Raw genomic sequence first — 7,500 nt, 5'->3', positions numbered from 1 at the left:
CAAGGAACCAGCCACGTATAGGACGATTTTCCTAAATTTTATTTTTTATCTTTAATCCTATGGTACCAGCATCCCTGCTGATAAAACTTTCAACAAATCTTTACTGTTTATCGTAAATTCTAAATCAATTTTGTTTATTGTTTATAATTCCAAGATCCAATTTGTTTATGATTATTTGGCTACTGAGAAATAAACAAGTTAGTTGAGCTATGGTAACCAACAAATCTGCGTCATATTTTCAGTAGACCAGTGTTCTGACTTTGGTAAATAAATATGATGAACAAATAAATAGATAATCTTGTTAAATAAATCAATTGATTGGTGGTTTAGGTCTCCCGATAAATGTAATTTTATTGGCACAGTTTCCTCAGTAACATTTACAAGGTAGAGTGACTGGGTGAGTGTCTTACTAGTCTCAGAATCTTATTTTTTTTTTAGGTGACCTCAGCTTGACCTTACATCTAAAAGGGAAAAGTTGAAAAACAGAGATTCTTGAAATGCAAAAATCTAATGAGGATAATACTTGAATGTTGGTTTTTTCATCATAATAGAATAAGTAAAAATGGTGGATTATTTCATCTGGTGATTGTCTTGTACAAACTGTCATTGAGGGGGGAAATACTTTACCACATTTTTGCTGAGAAATTTATATATATATATATATATATATATATATATATATATATATATATATATATATATATATATATATGTATGTATGTATGTATGTATGTATGTATGTATGTACACACACACATATATATATAGACATATATGTATGCATGTGTCTGTGTTTCTATATATCTTTCTATCTATCTATCTATCTATATCATATACACACAACCTACATATATTATGTATGTATGTATGAATGTATATGCATTTTTCTTTAATGACAACTCGGCCAGAATTAATACATTCCCCCAAAAATTCATTCCCGGGTCGTCAGCGTAATTGCTTTCCCTGATTTATTTTTTTTTATTTTTTTTAGTTTTAATATTCGCTGCCAGAAATGAAATAGTCTGTCTCGTTGGGAACCTGATTTTCATATCAGTGTAATTATCCAGACACACTCACAAGAGAGGAGGGTTATTGTATTGGGTTACTGCATTAAGTTATTGTGTTATTTCGTCCAGCGGAACGTCATGGGATGTGGTTTTGCTCGTAGTCAGAAGTCAATTTTCGCGTATTATTGCCACATCAAAAGATGAATTTAATCCTGCGGTATCTATAATTATTTACTATGCTTTTGCTTATATATAGTATGTATATATACATATATGTGTATAGATATATATATATATATATATATATACATATACATATACATATACATATATATGCTATTATATACTTACTTAAATCATTATAAGTACTGCATTCTCTTGCGCAGCCTCCTTGCGAGATAACAAAGTTAGTGAAACGTGGAGTTAACTTCCCGTAGAGTTTTACAAACCCGGTTAAAAATAAGTACATAAATAAATATATAAATAATACATTGCGTTTGATGGTGTATAATGAAGAGCTTAAAGAACATTTCTTAAAAAGGAGTAATTAAGAGTCGTCGGTTCATTGTCCTTCACTTGAAGAAGAAGAAGAAAGCGAAGGAGAAGAAGAAGAAGAAGAAGAATAAGAAGAAGAAGAAGAAAGATAATTTCTCGTTTTAACGTCTTTCTTTTTTCCTCTTGTTTTTTACTTGTACTTTTTTCTTTTGGGATTCTCAGTTTCGTCCTCCCAAATCTTTTTCTCATCGACTGTGTGTTTTTTTTTCTTGTTCCGGGCTGCTGCGGTGTGCTAATGTTATCTCTCTCTCTCTCTCTCTCTCTCTCTCTCTCTCTCTCTCTCAGTATTTCACGGTTTATTACCAAGACTTACCAAAGTGGAGGCTTGAGAAAAATGAAATATACGTATATACATCCACATACACACACACGCTTACATACACACACACACACACACACACTCTCACACACACACACACACATACACACACATATATATATATATATATATATATATATATATATATTATATATATATATGTGTGTGTGTGTATATATATGTGTGTGTGTGTATTTATGTATGTTTGTATGTATGTATGTATGTATGCATGAGTGTGTGTGTGATTCCTTTTGAATTCATATACGTATATATGTGTAAGTATAAAATGATCACACGTGTACAAAAACATACTTATTTTATTGAATGCATTCGTTTTCATAAGCTATTGTCATCAACAACACGACAACAGATTAGGGAAAGTATTGCACATCACAAGCGCTGCAACTCAAAAATAACTTCGGTAGATTAACGCAGATTATTGGTGGGGTTGATTTCGTGTTGAATGTGCTGATATCAGCAACACATTGAACGTGATTTGGATTTTGGCTTCAGATAAAAATATATATGTTGAAAGTCAATTGGGGGTCCGAAATTGGGGAGCACGTATTGTTTTTATGAGCGGGTTGCCTTGTTGTTGATTTTTCAATTAATTCGACATTCTTTGTTTATATGACAGTTGTTGTTTTTTTTAGTTCGAAGAAGTGATTTTTTATTTGTGTGTGTATATTATAGCTTTATATATATATATATATATATATATATATATATATAGATATATATATATATATATATATATACTATATATATATATATATATATATAGAGACTGGTAAGAATGTTCTGTTACAACAAAACTCCATCTAATAAAAGACCATAAAAACGCCAAAATGTAGAAAGTAAGTACTATATTTCTTCATTACCTACCTGAAGAGAGAGACAGCAGTGGTCTGATATATAGTACTTACTTGGTATATTTTGGCGTTTTTATGGGCTCCTTTTATATACTTATATTTATATCACACACACACATATATTCATATATGTGGTTGTATTTATACATTTATGAATTTATGAATAATATATATGATGCAAATATATATAAAGTCATTAGGTACATTCACCTATGTGGCTAACACCATCATCGTAACATTTCGATCCTGAACTGTCATATATTTGGAACAACGCATAATCTTTTGGTACAATTCTTGAAAATACATTCCCACATCAAAAGGGTCTTTGAAACAAGAGTACCTTCCATTCTTTCATCTATCTCTTATAATCTCTGTTATTCAGCAACTCAAAGATTACTTTGTTTACATTCTCAGCAGAAGTTCCCTAAACGTTTATTGGAAGTTACTGCCTTCGTCAGATGGCTGGTTCCTCTTTCCATTGTGACAGCTGGATTATGTAGGCTTTCGTCTTCTCAAAACTTTCTGAAAAAAAAAAACGTGGCCCTGTCAATTCGAGAGGTGGGCCAAAGTTTTAATTGACTGGTTTAAAATGCATTGTCTTGTTAAGTATTGCGTTTTTTATTTGTTTTAGGTTTCCATCCAGTGCCAAGGGTTTTTTTTATGTCTTAGTACTTTTGGGTCACCTGTTCTTTGTCATAGGAAGGAGTTTTATAATCATTTTTTTCTTTAGTTTTTCATCAAGCGCCAAGTTTTTCCTTATTAAGTACCTTTCTGTCACCTGTGCTTTGTCAGAGAAAGGAGTTTTTCAATATTTTTATATATATTTATATATTTTTTAATAATCGCCTAGGTTTTTTCCTCAGTACCTTTCTGTCACCTGTGCTTTGTCAGAGGAAGTTGGTTTTTGTTTAACATTTCAGTTTTTCATTCAAATACCAAGGTTTTTATTGTTACTCAGCTCCTTTCCTTTACCTGTCCTTTGTCAAAGAAAGGAGTTTTTAAACGTTTCTTTAGTTTTTTTTTTATTAAGTACCAAGGTTTTTTTTTTGGTTTAGTACATTTCTGTCATCTAGACTTTTTCATAGGAGGGAGGTTTTTTTTGTGGGTGTTCCTTTTTTTTGTTTTTGTTTTTGTTTTAGTACTTTGGTTTGGTTTTATTACTTTTCTGTCACCCGCACTTTGTCAAAAAAAAAAGAGAGTTGTTTTTATTTACTTGTTTAGTTTTTCATCAAATGCCCAAGTTTTTTTTTTTTTTTCTTAAACAGCACCTTTCTGTCACCTGTGCTTTGTCAAAGAAGTTTTTACTTTTAATTTTGCATTTGCATTATTTTGCCATGCTACTTGTTACACGCCAACCTGCAACGTGCATTTGCAAACGGCTCAATTTGTTCTCATTTCTCTGCAAAACCGCACAAACAATGGACAAAGCATAGGACGCTTGAACTTGGGCGGGGTCGGGACGGAAGAAAGGTTATTTGTGAGAGAGAGAGAGAGAGAGAGAGAGAGAGAGAGAGAGAGAGAGAGAGAGAGAGCTGAGGACTTACACACGGACCACGGTCTTACACAGTAATAATCGTCAGGATTGGACATGGCCCACGTACATGCACATGTTGAGTTATAGAGAGAGAGAGAGAGAGAGAGAGAGAGAGAGAGAGGGTGGGAGCTTTTTAGAGCCCTGGGTGCATATATAGGAAGCTAGAATTAATTGCTATATAGGGAGGAGAGAAAATGGAGATTGATCTTTTGCTTGAATCCAGAGACCCTGTCAGTATCTTGGGGAGGGGGTAAGGGAGGGATTATGGGAGGGTGAGGAGGGGGGTGGGGAGGGGGTGTAAGGAAGGGGTCAGGTAGTTGAGGAGACCGCCGAGTTTGAAAGACTCACCTTTTCAAATCTCGTTTTCCCCTCGACCTCTGTGTCTTTGTGTCTGTGTGTGTGTGTGAGCACATGGAAGTGGGGGAGGGGGCTTCCCCCATCCCAAACCCCTCCCCTCACCCTTATCCCCTCCCCCTGAATGTGCCATTTGATTTGAAAGCATTTACGATGGATTTCTCCTCTTCCCTTTCATGCAAATTACCACCTCTCCACCTCTCCTAGTCCTCGCCTTTTCCCCTCCTCTCTATGCCTGTTTCTCTCTCTCTCTCTCTCTCTCTCTCTCTCTCCTGGAAGGACCTCCTCCTCCTCCTCCACCTCCTCCTAGTGCGGGCGATAGGCCCGGGGGGCGGGGGTAGGGAAGGAGGCAAGGGACCCCCCTCAGTATCGATCAAGCCTCATCTGAGTGTGCTGCGCTCTGCTCCCTCAACCTGGTACACAGTGTTAGAGAGAGTGTGGTAGAGGAGGGAGAGAGAGAAAGAGAGTGAGAGAGAGGGAGAGAGAGAGTGAGAGAGAGAGAGAGAGCCACAGCGACTCTGGAACGTAACGTCGTCGTCGTCGGCTGCTGCTGCTGCTGTCAACAGAACCGCCTCTCTCTCTCTCTCCACCACACACTGCCAGTGGCCATTGTTCAGTTCAGCTGTCGAAAGACCTGGAAGGACACCTCAGTTATGTCCGCCTGTGATTTCCAGTTTCCTCTGAGATGATGAGGCCATGAAGGAGAGAGGAGAGCTGCGCCCATCGATGGCCAGCAGTGGGCGGAAGTAGGTGTGGGAATCGTGTGTTTTAGTGTCCGTGTGTTAATATAGGCTTTGCTCGAAGCTTTCGCTCCTCTCTGTGTTTTTCTCCGGGATGAGGGGAGTCGGGAACTTGGCTGGACCGACCAGCCAGCCAACCAACCAACCTTCCAGCCTTCCAGGCTGGAAGCGTCGTGTATGTATGGTGATTGGGTATAGTGATCGCGTCCTCTAGCAGCCTCTGGACGTCGAGGCATCGAGGTATATTGGTATAATAATGCCTTAGCGTTGGCTAGACCGACCAGCCAACCTTCTAGGCTTCCAGCTTTCCAGGCTGGAAGCGTCGTGTATGTATGGTGATCGGGTACAGTGATTTCGTTCTCTAGCAGCCTCTGGACGTCGAGGCATCGAGGTATATATCGGTTTAAAGCCTTAGCGTTGGCTAGACCAACCTTCCAGGCTTCCAGCCTGGAAGGCTGGAAGCGTCGTGTATGTATGGTGATTGGGTATAGTGATAGCGTTCTGTAGCAGCCTCAAGACGTCGAGGCACCAAGGTATATTGGTATCATAATGCCTTAGCGTTGGCTAGACCAACCTTCCAGGCTTCCAGCCAGCCATCCAGCGTTGTTTGTGTATGGTGATCGAGTATAGTGATCGCGTTCTGTAGCAGCCTCTAGACGTCGAGGTATGGTGGTGTATATAATGCTAAAGGATAAGCTGGGTGTCGGTGGTATTTTGATGGCAGTGCTGGAGCCATGCGCCTGGGAGTGTTAGTAGTGCTATCAATATGATGTATCTGTTTATTCGCGTCGTCTGGAGGATATCACTCGGTGCTGGCTGCTGACTCTTTGCCCCTTAGAGATACTAGCTGCCTCACGCAGCTCGAGAGTGGGGCAGACGAAACGCTCCTCCTGCCCTATTATTGCTCCTGCAGCAGATGTTTGAATGCCAAGGATAGTGCAGACGGGAGCACACGGAACTTTGTAGACCTACTTTAGTCATTTTTTATATGTTATTCCTGCTTTCTTTTGTGTTTAAGTGCTTAAGAAAAGAAAGTATTTAGTTGCCAGGTGTACCCTGAGTGTGTTCGATTGTGTTTGGAGAAGAACTTGGTTGTATTAATTCTGTATTTCTGTGATTTAATGGGTAATTTAAGGTATATGTGTGTATATATACATACATACATACATATATATATATAATATATATATATATATATATATATGTCCAGATATTACCCATTAATGTCAAAATCCCTATATACCATAGAAAAAACTTAAACTATATGGAATTATATAACTGCATTTACACTTCTTTCGTTGATACACGGGTCACAGTGACCTGGTTCCACTCACTCCTTATCCATCGATGGCTGAGTGGATCAAGTCAATAATATGACCCGCATATTAACTAAAAAATTTATATTCTTTCCCCGGTTGCAACCCACATCAGTCAACCATCAACTAGGTACACAATTGGTTTATATAAATCTTTCTGGAATGGGTCAATTCAATAAAAGAAATTAAGGTGTAATTTGCTAAAGGTGTTTGTACGTGGTATACATATGTAGAGTGTATATCTTTGTATACATGGTGAAATGTAAGTGTACACTTACAGTTGTATGCATGTGTAGAGTGCATAACTGTTTATACACAAAGGTATATGTACTGTAAAGTGTTATACATGTGTAGGGTGTGTGTCTGTGTATACACATTCAAAGGCGACTGTAAACGTGCAGTATTATACATATGTAGAGTGTGTATCTGTGTATACATAGTCAAAGGCAAGCATGCAGTTTCATTGGTATACATGTGTATGGCGTATACTCTGTATACACAAGGCAGATGTAAATACAGTGGTATACATGTGTAGAGTGTATAACTGTGTATGCACAAAGGCAAGTGTGCTGTAAAGTAGTGTGCACGTGTAGCTTGTATATCTGTGTATTCACAGCCCAAGTATACATGTAGAGTGTATAACTGTGTATACACAAAGGCATGTAAGTGGTACACATGCGTAGAGTGCATAATTATGCATATGCAAAGTCAAGTATATGCACGTGCAATGGTATACATGTGTAGTATGTAAAACTGTGTATACACAGCCACCTGACAACTAACTTGATTTTATCAAATGCCAA

The 7,500-nt window shown here is 37.9% G+C and overlaps 2 protein-coding genes across 20 annotated transcripts in view; both read left to right on the top strand.

Annotated features, from left to right (window-relative positions):
- Positions 1-7,500, top strand: part of LOC135223820 (mucin-2-like) — a 503,176-nt gene that overhangs the window by 378,667 nt on the left and 117,009 nt on the right. The window lies entirely within an intron of this gene.
- LOC135223821 (ESF1 homolog) overlaps positions 1-7,500 on the top strand; it is an 86,164-nt gene that overhangs the window by 70,162 nt on the left and 8,502 nt on the right. For 2 of the 7 annotated variants that reach the window (XM_064262670.1, XM_064262669.1), the window contains exon 1: positions 5,056-5,387. The exons of 3 other annotated variants lie outside the window; for them this stretch is intronic. The gene's annotated coding sequence lies outside the window, so the exon portion shown is untranslated. Of the gene's footprint in view, positions 1-5,055; positions 5,392-7,500 lie in introns of those variants that run through there. 2 more of the 7 variants (XM_064262666.1, XM_064262667.1) reach the window with 1 other exon arrangement.

Source organism: Macrobrachium nipponense, chromosome 10 (genome assembly GCF_015104395.2).
Source record: "Macrobrachium nipponense isolate FS-2020 chromosome 10, ASM1510439v2, whole genome shotgun sequence".
Classification (NCBI taxonomy): domain Eukaryota; kingdom Metazoa; phylum Arthropoda; class Malacostraca; order Decapoda; family Palaemonidae; genus Macrobrachium; species Macrobrachium nipponense.
This window is presented reverse-complemented; position numbering and strand designations above follow the sequence as displayed.